This window comes from Thamnophis sirtalis, unplaced genomic scaffold (assembly GCF_051295495.1).
Source record: "Thamnophis sirtalis isolate CommonGarterSnake01/CBP01778 unplaced genomic scaffold, rThaSir2_p1.2 scaffold_7, whole genome shotgun sequence".
NCBI lineage: Eukaryota > Metazoa > Chordata > Lepidosauria > Squamata > Natricidae > Thamnophis > Thamnophis sirtalis.
In genome coordinates, this window is record NW_028261387.1 from 45139793 (window position 1) to 45153037 (window position 13245).

Sequence of the window (13245 nt, forward strand, 5' to 3'; positions counted from 1 at the left end):
AACCCCACTAGGCAAAACTCCTTGACCTACAGGGTCGATAGCTCCTTCTGTTAGATCACATGGAGTAGTGACATAATTCCCCATAAAACCTGTCCCCATGCCACAAAGGGCTTTAAAGTGATAATCAATACCTTGAATTAGACCTGGAAGCAAACCAACAACTAGTGCAGCTCACACAACAACTATGTTACACAACACATGCCGTTCTAGGAGTGGGCTTCAAATATTTTAGCAAGGGATTCTCTGCCTGGTTGTTGGCTGGGTGTGGCCATGGTGGGCGTGGCCTAGTCATTCTCTTAAACCACAGCGGGGGGGGGAAGGGGTTCCCCTCCCTGGGCTCCGAAGGCTTTTCTCGAGCCTCTGGGAGGGCAAAAGCGGCCTTCCCAGGGTCTGGAAGATAGACACATAGGGACTCCTGGGAGAGGAGGGATGGGCAGAGCCAGCCAAGAGTAGGATTTGGGGGTTCTCCGAACTGCATAGAATCTTAGCCTGAGAATCAGTGGTGGGTTCCTAACCTATTTGCTACCGGTTTGTTGAGAGAGGGTGTTTTGTGCATGTGCAAAATTTTTGCATGTGCGCTATTCACTTCACTTGCGTGTGCACCACCCATTGCTGCACATGCACAGTTTACTGGAAACTGTTCTGACCATGCACAGAAACATGCCGGCAGTGGGAGAAGAGGCCGGCGATGGGGAGAGATACGGGGAAACTGGTTTGGGGACGTGGCAGGCCTGGGTTACTACCGGTTCCAGCGACCCAGGCCAGAAAGCTGCTACCGGCCGAACCGGTAGGAACTCACCTCTGCTCAAACCCCCAGCAGCCCACCCCTGCTAGGGGCAGTCAGAACTGTCCGCACGATAGAACTCTCTCAGGTTTCTATGAGTTTCAAAGCATTTGAAACTCAGATGAGCTTCTATCGTAGATTTCAACACATTGAGATTCAGAGGAACATAAGAACAGGCCATGAAATTATACAAAAGTTATCCATATAGTTGACTTAAAATAACAATGAGTCCTTGCAGTCTGTTGCTTTTTATTTTTTCACTGCCTAATCTCCAGGAGATGCATTACTGCTTAAAGCTCCTGATGTTATCTATTCATTTCCTCTGTTTAGATTAGCATTTTCTTTCTTTATAATTTTTATAATTTTACCAATGGCCAAAAAACCTTAGTGGCTTAGTAGGCAAAAATAGATTTTGGTTTTTTTTGACCAACACAGCCTGTCTTTACAGTAAGCACCTGTGACAAAAGCATGACATCTTTCTGCAATTAAGTATTTAATAAAGTATTAAGTATTTAAGTATTTAATAAATTTATAGGCCGCCCAATCCCGAAGGACTCCGGGCGGCTAGATGTTACTTGTCCGTATTTATTTATTTGTTCTTTTCAAAATCAGGCTCATACAGAACCAAAGCAACCAAGTTGGTACTTTAGACTTGTTTTGCATCTGGAAGTGGTACAGCAAGAGCAAATGTGATAACATAAATATATGCAGCATTTGGAGTACTAAAAAATATCCCCTGCAAAAAAAAACCCCAAACCCTAGTTTCGGTAAGTTGGCATCCTGTTTGCAAAAGCTCTTCAGAATTCTAATAGGCAATTAAATAAGCAGGGAAAATATCATATGTTTCATTTTGCTCCTAAATTCGTAACTACTGTATCATGGCTCAGACAATAAGATAAAAATAATGTAGCAAGGGCCCTCTAATTGCTACTCTATCAAACTGGGAAAAAGCTATTGCCTTCTCAATTCTCCATGTCACTTAATAGTCCCAAGTCAGAGCAGGATTTATACTTAACGCAATGCTCATTTCTCTTCCTTTTTGTGAGGGAGATACTTTCAGAATCCATATTGTTAAAGTGGAGTTGTCCTTGTGGATCAGAGAAGGTGGAAACAATAGTGCAGGTAAAACCATTTATTTTATAACTTCTGTAAAATGCTCCTCTTTTAGTTAAAATTGCAGTTAGCCCAGATGAGCATATATTTTACTATATTTTTTTCTCAGTAGATCAGTATCTAGCAGGAAAACAAATTTAGTAAGGTTCTGCATGGCCTATTCACCCCATGTGGTCAACATACATTATTTCTGCTTCTATTTGAGTTAGTTTCAAGCCCTATTTTATCTCAGTAATAGGGATATTTTATTTTAATTATTATACGATCTGCAATTATTGCAAATGTGCCATTCAGCTCACAAAAGATGGGCAGAACACTATTGAAAAATGGGGAGGCTTCTCCATTCTGTGCCAACAGGATGGAAGAGCAGGAGTTCCCATGACAACCAAGTCTCTGCAAGGAGGAGGAGGAGGAGGACAAGGAGGAAAAAATGCAACCCTAAAAGAGAGCACACTGACAACACTATATAAAACACCACTCAGGCATTTTCTCCAGTGGTCTTGACATATACAATGGCCTGGCTGTTCAGCTCTATCAGCAAAAGCCAACATTTATAGAGAGGGGAACCAACTGGGCTGGCATCCAAGGCACAAATGGCCTCTGGTCTTAAAGGGAAAGCTTTAGACCAGAGGCCAAAAAGGAGCTTTCTCTTTTCTCACCCCCAATAGAGTTTCTCATTCAGGAAAATTCCCCACAGAAGGGATTTCATCCTAGTATTTTCCAGTCAACCTAGTCTTTGCTCTAAATTTGCTTGCAAAAGGAGGATGCATTCTAAGATTATTCCTGAATAAATAGAAACTAAATTAAAAGCTTTCTCACAAAGAACTGGAATAGTATCATGCCTAACAAATCTCAACCAGAAACAAAAGCAGCCCAAAAGAAAAGGTTGAAGGGTTTTTCTTAAGAGCGTTACTTTCTTTTTCAAAGGCTTAATTGCTTCCCTTCCCTTGTCAATCTGATTGTAAGGTCCCCTCACTTTGGTCAGGATAGAGGCAGGATGGAGACAAAAAGGCCAATGCATGACTTGTACTGCTCCTGTTTTATTCTGCCATTGAATCCCAATATTCAAAAGACTTAAGACTTTTATTTATTTATTTATTTATTTATTTATTTATTTATTTATTTATTTATTAGAGTTATATACCGCTTCATAGGGCTTTCAGCCCTCTCTAAGCGGTTTACAATTTTTTTTAGCAAATTGAGTCAGCAACTTGCCCCCACAGTCCGGGTCCTCATTTCACCCACCTCGGAAGGATGGAAGGCTGAGTCGACCTTGAGCCGGTGAGATTTGAACCGCTGAACTGCAGATCATAGTCAGCTAAAGTGGCCTGCAGTACTGCACCCTAGCCGCTGCGCCACCTCGGCTCTTTTACTTGAGTGCGGTCATACAATCAAGAGAAAGAAAACTAATCAGTTGCATGCATATTATGATAAACTCCAGTCAGTCAATGACTAACACAAGCTTAAATAAACCCAAATAATTGGAAAAAAGCCTGAGCCTGACATGTTCCATTGGCAAATGCTTGCCATGCAGCTAGAGAATACTGTATTTTCAGGAAGAACATTAGTGCTGCCCCCATATGGTCTGTATTAATCCATGTTTGATGTGGAAAAAATGAGTAAATGAGAGGATTTGAACCTTGTGGTATTTTTGCTAAGACCATACAAGATAAACAAAGCATAAAACTACGGGGTGTAGCTTGAGAGTCCCTGTGCTTCCCTTTTTCTCTCACTGCAAGATATACAGTACTTTTCAATGGTAGACAATACTGTTTGCAAATCAAAATAGATTTTAAAATCTTCTCTCTCTCTATTTTTCCATCTTACTTTAATTGCTTTATGTGTTTCTTTACCACCTCAGTTTTACATCACCTTGGTCCCAAAATTCTTAGCAGCTATCAATTTCTACTTCCGATAATTAAGTTTAAAAACACACACAAAATCAGGAAATAATAATAAAGCATCTTGTTATTTCCACTTGGAGGAGCCTTTTTAATCACATCAGAAACAGCCAAATTTATACACCTGATCCATCCTCAAATGCCCTATGGAACAGCCATCTCTTAATCATCTCCCAAAAGGGATGGGGTTATCCTTGTCTCCAAAAGTATGCTATTTCAGGGGGACAGGAGCTGTAAAACAGAAGGCTACTCCTGAGTTCCCTTTCATTCACATTCCATAGCTTTTGCCAAATGTTAGATTCCACATGGAACAATCTCAAACCTAATCAGGTCCCAAACATGTATGTCTCAATAGAAGGAAACCAGCCCTTTGGATTGTACCAGGCATATCACCAGCCAATGAAACTTCTGTAGAAACAGTCTGACATGAGTACAGTAGTCTGGTGTAGATTCAATTACAATTGAATCTAGACAAGGGATTAACCAAAGTCATGAGTGCCTGTCACTATACCTCCAAGTTCAGAAAAAGCTGCAACTGGCACACAAGCAGAACTCTACAAAATGTGTCCTTCCACTTGCTTTCTCAGAAGGATCCATAGCTGCAGGGAAACCCTCAGTTGTGATTCTGCCCTCTATGAGGAGCATAACCACATTGATAGTAAATGAGTCAAATAGTCTATATTTGACATTTTTATAATCAAAATGCTTTTTGATCAAGAACCATGCATTAAGCCTGTTTCTCCCCAGCCAGATCCCATCACCCCTCAGACAGTAAGGCAGAACTTTCGTGTTAATAATTTTATGACACTAAGATAGAACTTTGACTGTGTCTCTTAATTTGTCCAAGATGCAGATAAACAACCAAGCATCATAAGTATACCAATGATAATTCTCTCTGTGCTCACAGATGACTTCTCCCAGTGGTTTTAGGTAACTATTAAAAAGTAAAAGGGAGAAGGTGGAGCTCTGTGATACTCGACATCAGTGTGTCTAAGGACACAATCTCGTTCTTCCACCAAACGGAATTACTCACTCATGCAAAATCAAGCCATGACATGAACAAACAGCTGGCAATTCACAATATGACAGGTTGCAACAGTGAGTGACATTTCTAATATAAATCTGAACCCATTTAAACCAACAGGTTTAGGTTTAGGTTTTAGGTTTTATTGAAATTTGTAGGCCGCCCTTTTCCCTGAGGGGACTCAGGGCGGCTCACAGTAAACCAAGGGAGGGGGAATACGACATTAAGACGACAACATATAATAAAATCAACACCATACATTCAATATTCGGGCGGGGTAACGGTCCTTATCCCCAGGCCTGACGGGCGAGCCAGTTCTTCAAGGCTGTGCGGAAGGCTTGGACGGTGGAGAGGGTACGAATCTCAACGGGGAGCTCGTTCCAAAGGGTCGGGGCGACTGCTGAAAAGGCCCTCCTCCTTGTAGTTGCCAGCCGACACTGGCTGGCCGATGGAATGCGGAGGAGGCCCAGTCTATGCGATCTTATAGGTCGTAGGGAGGTAATCGGCAGAAGGAGGTCTCTCAAGTATCCAGATCCACTGCCATGTAGGGCTTTATGGGTGAGTAAAAGCACCTTGAAGCGCATCCGGAGATCGACCGGTAGCCAGCGCAGCTCGCGGAGGATAGGTGTTATGCGGGTGAACCGAGGTGCACCCGCGATCACTCGCGCGGCCGCATTCTGCACTAACTGAAGTCGCCGGATGCTCCTCAAGGGCAGCCCCATGTAGAGCACATTGCAGTATTCCAGCCTAGAGATCACAAGGGCCCGAGTGACTGTTGTGAGTGCCTCCCGGTTCAGGTAGGGTCGCAACTGGCGCACCAGGCGTACCTGGGCGAATGCCCCCCTGGTCACAGCCGCTAAATGGTGGTCGAATGACAGCTGTGGATCCAGGAGGACTCCCAGATTGCGAACCCTCTCTGAGGGGTGTAAAATTTGACCCCCCAGCCTGAGTGTTGGAATGTTGGCCAAATCTTTGGGAGGGAAACACAACAGCCACTCGGTCTTTTCTGGGTTGAGCACAAGCTTGTTAATCCTCATCCAGTCCATAACGGCCTCAAGACCCCGGCCCATCACGTCAACCGCTTCATTGATTTGGCACGGGGCGGACAGATACAATTGAGTATCGTCCGCATATTGATGGTATCTAATCCCGTGCCTGCGGATGATCTCTCCCAGCGGTTTCATGTAGATGTTGAATAGCAGGGGGGATAAGACCGAACCCTGCGGCACCCCATAGTTTAGGGGCCTTGGGGACGATCTCTGCCCTCCCACTAACACCGACTGCGACCTGTCCGAGAGGTAGGAGGAGAACCACCGTAGCACGGTGCCTCCCACTCCCACCTCCCGCAGTCGTCGCAGAAGGATACCATGGTCGATGGTATCGAAAGCCGCTGAGAGGTCAAGGAGGACCAGGATGGAGGGATGTCCTTCATCTCTGGCTCTCCAAAGATCATCCATCAATGCGACCAACGCGGTTTCTGTGCTGTAACCGGGTCTGAAGCCAGACTGGAAGGGGTCTAGGTAGTTTGCTTCCTCCAAGGACCGTTGGAGCTGAAAGGCCACCACCTTCTCAACAACCTTCCCCAAAAAGGGGAGGTTGGAGACCGGGCGATAGCTGTTAAGAACAGCTGGATCCAAGGATGGTTTCTTCAGGAGGGGTCTCACCACCGCCTCTTTCAATGAGGCGGGGAAGTTCCCCTCCCGAAGGGAGGCGGTTACAACCGCCTGGATCCAGCCTCGTGTCACCTCACTGCAGTTAGCAACCAGCCATGAGGGACACGGATCCAGAGCACAGGTGGAGGAACTTACAGCTCTTATGGCCTTGTCCACATCCCCGGGGATAACGTCCTGAAACTCAACCCAGAGCTGTTCTACTTGGTCCCCCTGTGTCTCGGCTGGAACTGCGGGTGTGGAGTCCAAGTCCGACCGAAACCGAGCAATTTTGTCCGCTAAGAATTGGGCATATTCTTCCGCTCTGCCCTGCAGGGGTTCCCCCGTCTCCCTTTTGTTTAATAGGGAGCGGGTTATCCTGAACAGGGCGGCTGGACGAGACTCAGCGGATGCAACCAGGGAGGCTATGTGAGATCTTTTAGCTGCCCTAAGAGCCCTAGTATATTCCCTGGTGCAGGTGGTTACCATTGCTCGGTTCGATTCGGACTTATCGGACCTCCAACGGTGCTCTAGGCATCTCCTCCGGCGCTTCATTTCCCGGAGCTCCTCGGTGAACCAAGGAGGCCTCCGGGATCCGCCGCCTCGGAGGAGCCGCAGTGGCGCAATCCGGTCGAGGGCCTCTGACGCTGCCGAGTGCCACGCAGCAGCCAGAGTCTCCACCGGACTGTGGGCGAAAGTGTCAGGAATGACCCCAAGCTCTGTCTGGAACCTTGCTGGTTCCATAAGACGCCTGGGGCGGAACCACCTGGTCGGTTCCTCCTCCCTACAGTGGGGGTTTGGCCTCCGGAAGTCGAGCCTCAGCAGGCAATGGTCTGACCACGACAGGGGTATGATGTCACTCCCCCTCAGACCAAGATCATAAATCCACTGCTCCGAGAGAAATACAAGGTCAAGCGTGTGTCCCGCTGTATGGGTTGGGCCTCGAATTACTTGGGTCAAGCCCATGGCTGTCATGGAAGCCATGAACTCCCTCGTCCCATCAGAGTTTTCACCGAGCGATGGCAAATTGAAGTCCCCCAGGACCATCAGCCTAGGGAACTCAATCGCCAGCTCGGCTACCGACTCGAGGAGCGAGGGGAGGGCTGCTGCAACGCTGTTGGGAGGTAGGTACGTTAGCAGCAAACCCACTTGACCCTTGAGGTCCAACTTTAGCAGCAAAGACTCACACCCGACAATCTCCGGAGCAGGGACCCTGCGAGGAACTAACGACTCCCGGATAACAGCGGCCACACCCCCACCCCTTCCCTGGGCTCTCGGCTGATGCAGCACCTGAAATCCCTCTGGGCACAGCTCTACAAGGGGGACTCCTCCCTCTGGGCCCAGCCAGGTTTCAGTAATACATGCCAGGTCTGCCCTCTCGTCTATAATTAAGTCCCGGACGAGAGGAGCTTTGTGAACAACAGACCTGGCATTTAGCGACAACAGCCTGAGACCAGGGTCCTGACTACTCCCGCCATCTGGTCTTGGAGTGGGACTCCCAGGGCCGGAAGGAGGGATCTCTGTAATGTAGCGAACCCTCCTTCCCCGGTAATGGCCTGCCCTGAAGTCCCCGCCGTATCTGCCCCTCCCTGTTACGACCGCAATACCCCGACCCTCTCCCGTGTCTCTGGTCCCCCCAACCACCCCTCCAGCCCCCGCAACTCCCGGCAGGTCCTCCGAATCACACATACTCATACACTCCCCCAAACAGTCCCCACGTAATCGTTAAAAACACAAAAATATACAGCAATATAATCATAAAAAGTGGGACATTCATTCATCTCATACATACCTCATACATAGCCCATACTAAGAGAGGAGAAAAGAAGATAGAAAAGAAAGAATAGAAATTAAAATGGTTGCGCAATTACTTAAAGGCTAAAGAGGGCCCTAAAATCACCATACTGGAAGAGTAAGATATATGCATAAAATCCTCTCTCCATTTATTGCTGTTGTCTTGCCATTTGGTAAGCGGAAAGGAAGAGGTTAATGTATTGGGGGGAATGTTTTTGAAAGTCAAACAAAGGACAACTGAAGTCTATCAACTGCTACAGTACCAAATTCTCACTTAATATTCGGAGTATTTCCATCAGCTAAACTAAAAAGAGAAAGATGAAACAGACTAAATATTGTATCCTAATTTGTATTAGTATAATGTTTTTAATTAACATAGGTTGCAAAAGATATTAACAGTTTACTAAAAGCTTTCTATAGTACGCCAGAGCTCTCTCTTTTATTAACTGCATCTGTCATGTTCAAAAATCACATGAACATCATGCTTCAGGCATTATTTCAAATTCTGAAGGCAGCACAGTTCCTTTCAAATCCAGAGAGTACTAACTCTCTATGTTCAATTTTGTTTTGAAATGGATGAATGAGAACAACATTTCCTTGAAGAAACAAAGCTATTCCATGATATTATCTTGGTTTCAGATTTTACATGGAAAGTTCGGATTAAATGTAAGGTGAACAAGGACAATGGTGGGCAAAAATAAATCTAGATTTGCAATAAATTGGTAATGATGACTTGCTTCCAATTGTTAAATGGCTCTTTTGACTCTTTCAATATATACTACTGAAATCAGCCATGAGGTGGCCATGCTCACTGCCTCCTGCACCTCAAAAATAATAAGACCTCCCCAAAAATAAGGCCAAGCGCTTATTTCAGGGGTCAAAAGAAAATAAGACCCTGTCTTATTTTTGGGAAAACACGGGTAGGTATTGCACAAGGTATTTTAACCATGATTGAACCAGCCTAGATGAAAAGTTTTGCATGGAGAACATGTGTATTCAAATTTATCTTATTCTCCCTTATCAATACTAAATTCTAAATACCAGGAGAAGGAAAGAATTGAAAGGATTAATTTCTTTAGCAAGGCTAATTATTGCAAATTCTCCAAGTTAGTATCCTCAGCTATTAAGATCTAAATCAGTGGCAAAGAGTTTCCAAACTCTTGCCTGGATTAGATTATAGAGGAGAACTTTCTCTGCACTTTATGAGAGAATCAGCAATTCACCTTGGGAACCAGCCAATGTCTTTAAACAAGTGCTCCAACATATTTCAACATATACAGATATGGAGGAAGAAACTATTTAAGTCCATGACCAAGGGACTATTACCATGAAATATAGATTAGACCAGTGTTTTTCAACCTTGGCAACTTGAAGATGTCCGGACTTCAACTCCCAGAATTCCCCAGCCAGCATTCGCTGGCTGGGGAATTCTGGGAGTTGAAGTCCGGACATCTTCAAGTTGCCAAGGTTGAAAAACACTGGATTAGACAAGCAACATATGATAAGGCTTTAGGGCCCTATTTATCCTGAGAAAATCTATTATCTTCCCAAAAACTGACTGGACACATAAGAATACCAGCATAATCTGCATTGGCAAACAGAAAGCTGTAGCTCCTTTCTTTTCCTCTCACTGTTTTTACTAATCTGTCTTAGGGCTTGTTAAATTATGTCAAGAAAAATTATTTTAATCTTCTGCTTTGTATTAAGATATCTGAATATGTATGATAATTGTTTTTATCTATACATGTGGCACAACTATGGAAACATATCTGCAAAGCTCCCCTTGTCCGGGACCTAATATTAGACGAGGGGGCAGACCTGGCATGTATTACTGAGACTTGGCTGGGCCATGAGGGAGGAGTCCCCCTCACTGAAATGTGCCCAGAAGGGTTTCAGGTGCTACGTCAGCTGCGACACCAGAGAAGGAGTGGGGGAGTGGCAGTCATCATCTGAGAGTCCCTAGCTCCTCGTAGGATCCCTGCTTCGGAGATTGTCGGGTGCGAGTCCCTTCTGGTGAAATTGGACCTTGGGGGTCAAATGGGTTTGTTGCTAACGTACCTACCTCCCAACAACGTTACAACAGCCCTGCCTGTGTTCCTCGAGTCAGTAGCCGAACTGGCGGTTGAGTTCCCCAGGCTTATAGTGCTGGAGGATTTCAACCTGCCGTCACTTGGTGAACGCTCTGATGGAGCACAGGAGTTCATGGCTTCCATGACAGCCATGGACTTGACCCAGGTAATTCAGGGTCCGACTCATACAGCGGGGCACACGCTCAACCTCGTGATTCTCTCGGAGCAGTGGAGACGTGATCTAGATTTGAAGGGCATTAAGATCTTGCCCTTGTCATGGTCAGATCACTTCCTACTGAGGCTCAACTTTCGGAAACCAATCCCCCACTGTAGGGAAGGGGAACCGATTAGGTGATTCCGCCCCAGGCGCCTGATGGACCCTATGGAATTTCAGATGGCACTTGGTGAGATACCTGACTCTCTGGCCCACAGTCCGGTGGAGTCCTTGGTCGCTGCTTGGAATATAGCGGCGGCGGAGGCTCTAAACCGGATTGCGCCTTTACGGCCTCTCCGCGGCAGTGGATCCAGGAGGGCTCCTTGGTTCACCGAGGAACTCCGGGAGATGAAGTGCCAAAAGAGACGCCTAGAGCGACGCTGGAGGGCTAGTAACTCCGAATCTGACCGAACACAATTAAGAGCCTTTATTAGGACTTATCTAGTGGCAATATGGGCGGCAAAATGTGCGCATTTTTCCGCTCTTATTGCATCCGCAGAATCTCGCCCAGCCACCCTGTTTAGGATAGCCCGCTCCCTCTTGAAAGGGAGGGATGCGGACGAACCCTTACAGGGTAGAGCTGAGGAATTTGTTCAGTTTCTGTCGGATAAAATCGCTCGGATCCGGATGGACCTGGACTCCACTTGGACGGTACCAGCCGAGGTGCCAGAGGAAGTTCCTGATCGGATTTTATGGAGTGAGTTTCAACTTGTCGCTCCTGAGGAAGTGGACAAGGCCATGGGAGTGGTGAGTGCCTCCACCTGTTTACTGGACCTGTGTCCCTCCTGGCTGGTCTCGACCAGCAGGGAGGTAACACGTGGCTGGCTCCAGAGGATTGTTAACACCTCTCTTCTGGAGGGATCCTTCCCGCATCCTCTAAAGGATGCGGTGGTGAGACCCCTCCTTAAGAAACCATCCCTGGATTCAGCCATTTTAAACAACTATCGCCCAGTCTCCAACCTCCCGTTCATAGGGAAGGTTGTTGAGAAGGTGGTGGCCTTTCAACTCCGGCGGACCTTGGATAAAGCAGATTATCTGGATCCCTTTCAGTCGGGTTTCAGGCCTGGTTACGGCACAGAAACTGAGACTATTTGGTCGCACTGATCGATGATCTCTGACGGGCCAGGGATAGAGGACATTCCTCTATCCTAGTGCTCCTTGACCTCTCAGTGGCCTTTGATACCATCGACCATGGTATCCTTCTGCAACGGTTACGGGAGGTGGGAGTGGGAGGCACCGTCTTAAGGTGGTTCTCCTCCTACCTCTCGGACAGGTCGCAGTCGGTGTTGGACAGAGGTCGACCCCTAGGCCCCTCAAATATGGGGTGCCGCAGGGTTTGGTCCTGTCCCCCCTCCTATTTAACATCTACATGAAGCCGCTGGGTGAGATCATACGCCGGCATGGGATCAAATATCATCAATATGCGGACGATACTCAATTGTATCTGTCCGCCCCGTGCCAACTCAGCGAAGCAGTGGAAGTGATGTTCCAGTGCCTGGAGGCTGTCAGGGTCTGGATGGGAGCGAACAAGCTTGCACTCAATCCAGACAAGACCGAGTGGCTATTGATGTTGCCTCCCAAGTTTAGTCCAGACATTCCACCTCTTAGCCTGGGGAGTGAAATTATACACCCCTCAGAGAGGGCCCACAATTTGGGTGTCCTCCTGGACCCCCAGCTGACGTTAGAGCACCATCTGTAGGCTGTGACCAGGGGGGCTTTCGCCCAGGTTCACCTGGTGCACCAGTTGCGGCCCTACTTGGACCGGGAGGCACTTCGAATAGTCACTCATGCCCTCGTCACCCCAAGAGTGGATTACTGTAACACGCTCTACATGGGGCTGCCCCTGAAGAGTGTTCGAAGACTACAATTGGTCCAGAATGCAGCCGTGCGAGTGATATGGGGTGTATCTAGATACACCCATGTTACACCTATCCTCCGCGAGCTGCACTGGCTCCCCACTGGTCTCCGGATGCGCTTCAAGGTGCTAGTTGTTACTTTTAAAGCCCTACATGGTTTAGGACCTGGCTACCTGAGAGACTGCCTCCTGCCACTTACCTCCCAATGACCAACAAGATTGCACAGGTTGGGCCTCCTCCGGGTGTCGTCAACCGGACAATGCCGGCTGGTGGCCCCCCGGGGGAGGGCCTTCTCTGTTGCTGCGCCAGCCCTGTGGAACGATCTACCCATAGAGATCCAGACCCTTACCACTCTCCCGGCCTTCCGTAAAGCCGTCAAGACCTAGCTGTTCTGGCAGGCCTGGGGCTGTTGATTGATATCCATCCCCGCTTAGATGGAATGGATGATGTGGACTTTTAATTGTACTTTTTATTCTTAAATTTAAAATGTTTCTTTTGTCTTGTTGTGAGCCGCCCAGAGTCCCAATGGGAGTGGGCGGCATACAAATTTTATCAAACTCAAAACTCGAAACTCGAACAAATGTCAGGAACAAGTATATTCCTATTATTTTTCACACCAAATGTGCATTCATCCTAAGGTAAACAAGAGTTCACCATGATCTTCTAAAATTAATAGAACTTTTTCTTTCATATGACAGGGTCATCTATCACAAAGGCGAAGAGTAATCATTCCAGAGACTAATTGTATCATTATGCAAGTCGAGAGACATAGCCTCTTAAGATGTATGTAACCAAGATATATAATTTCTTCTTCCCTAAAGTGTATGTAGTGTACGTGTAT

General features: G+C 46.8%; 1 protein-coding gene across 6 annotated transcripts in view; it reads right to left on the reverse strand.

Moving 5' to 3' along the window:
* Positions 1-13245, reverse strand: part of KIF21B (kinesin family member 21B) — a 76839-nt gene that overhangs the window by 43717 nt on the left and 19877 nt on the right. The window lies entirely within an intron of this gene.